We start from the raw sequence: 1,988 nt of genomic DNA, 5'->3' as shown, positions 1-1,988 counted from the left end.
GTCCTCATAAAGCTTTGGTTGGTTCTGTTCTGTTCCATGTTGGATCACTAGTCTGAATTGCTGCCCGTAGTTGATCTTGGGAGGATTCAGGTTCACCTTCGACAGCTTAAGGCAGCCAGTTCTGTCCTCTTCTACAACCACTTGGCAAGATCTACAACTCTGGATTCGGTCAACTGTCAGTTGATCACTCTGCTCATCTCTGAGTAGCCAGGGACAGTCAACACGTTACCACAGCTACTACAACTGAATTAATTAATTAATTAATAAATCATGCCCAAACACCTGTCATCTCATGTATAAACATCCAGGCTGCAGAAACTCAAGAAAAGAAATGACAAATAGTCTTTAATATCCATGCAGCCACGCTATGAATCTCTCTCCTATTTTTTTTTTCTTTTTTGCGGGATATATGAATCGCTCTCTCAGTGCATAGATAGAAGTAGAGGTAGAACTACAAATAGTCTGTCAATACTATACAACATACACAATACGTTACTTTCCGGGAAGACATGGAAACACCCAAGGAAAAATAAATTCCTGATCCAACTTTTAATACATATTGCGGCATCGCTCTGCCTCCATTACCATAAGCCTACACAGACATAGAGGGCAAAAATACATAAGAACCTGTCCTAAACTTTTTATACTGTTTTATGCATTTTGTAGGTTTTTTCTATTTTTTAGATTTTTGGTTCCCATTTTGTTTTCTCTAAGTTTTGGAGAAAAAAATTACAATCCTTTTTTGCGCGAATATTAAATTTGTGCTTCCACGAGAAGCACATATTATCTTTTTGTAGAGCCATCGATTTGCTTCCGTGAGAAGCACTCTCTGTCTCCCAAAAATAAAATTCCATGATTTTTTTTTGCTTCCACTAGAAAAACATATTTGCTTACAAATTTGCTTCCACGAGAAGCACAACTATGCCACTCGGAAGGGGGAAAATCGTGTTTTTTTTTGTGCTTCCACAAGAAGCATTGTTGCTTCCATGCAAAGTGAAAACAAATCCGTCAATTTTTTTGCTTCCACGAGAAGCACATATTTGGTTCCTCATGGAGGCAGTTGTTCCTCTCGAAAAGGGAAAAAATGCTGAATTTTTTTCTTTGCGTGATTTTTTCATGAAGGCATATAGTTGTTTCCACGAGAAGCAGAACTTTGCCTCTTCTAAAGGGAAAAAAGTGGCCACGACAGTGGGAGCTCCAGGAAATCCGCGAATGGGGGTGGTGGCAGGCGGATCGGGCGAGCGGCGGCGGGTCAAGGATGCGCCGGCGGACGATGACATGCGGGCGTGGCGCTGCGGATCGGCGGCGGGGATCTCCGGCCACCGCGTCCGGCCATTGGCAGGAGAGGGGGAGGGCAGGGGAGGGCAGGGGACGCGGCAGCGGCGGGCCGAGGGGGAGAAGAGGAGGCAGAGGAGGCGAAGAGAGGAAGAGGAAATTTTACTCGACCGCCTCGAGCCAGAGTAAATGTACTCGTTGGATAAGGGATGGAGTATATTTTTTTACTCCACTAACCGGGATAAAGGGATCGGCTAGGTCCGACATAGAGGAGATAAAACAAAATTATACTTTCTTATGGCGGGATAAGGGATTGGTTAGACATGCCCTTATATGGTGGATGCACAAGGATTTGAATCTATGTACAAACCGAGAAGAAGTACCTTTAGTTATGTCTGTAGCTTGGTGAGGATCCCATTTTTGGAACAGATGATGTCAATGGATCACACCTTTGTTGATGGGAGACTGTTGTCTTTACAAGATGGAATATCCATTCCTCCACGGATGCTAAACTCGGGTGAGCCATCGCAAACCATAGGATCCTGGCTTGCTGTGAAAAGTCAACCATCTCCCAGGTAACACATGTGCAGTAGTGAACCTGAACTTACCACACAAGATCTTGTCAAGTTCCAACTTGCAGTTTACTTGTTAACTTGGGTTTTGGTGAGATATAGGCAGTTGGATTCATACAAAATTGATCCACTCGACAGGAC

At 43.8% G+C, this 1,988-nt stretch overlaps 1 long non-coding RNA gene across 1 annotated transcript; it reads right to left on the bottom strand.

The window, feature by feature from the left end:
* Nucleotides 1-372: 372 nt before the first annotated feature.
* On the bottom strand, nt 373-1,988 carry LOC119347795. The gene is made up of 3 exons (XR_005168538.1): nt 1,966-1,988; nt 1,659-1,873; nt 373-592 (listed from the first exon to the last, which is right to left on the bottom strand). It is a non-coding gene; the product is annotated as an uncharacterized LOC119347795 (long non-coding RNA).

This window comes from Triticum dicoccoides, unplaced genomic scaffold (genome assembly GCF_002162155.2).
Source record: "Triticum dicoccoides isolate Atlit2015 ecotype Zavitan unplaced genomic scaffold, WEW_v2.0 scaffold75710, whole genome shotgun sequence".
Classification (NCBI taxonomy): Eukaryota; Viridiplantae; Streptophyta; class Magnoliopsida; order Poales; family Poaceae; genus Triticum; species Triticum dicoccoides.
This window is presented reverse-complemented; position numbering and strand designations above follow the sequence as displayed.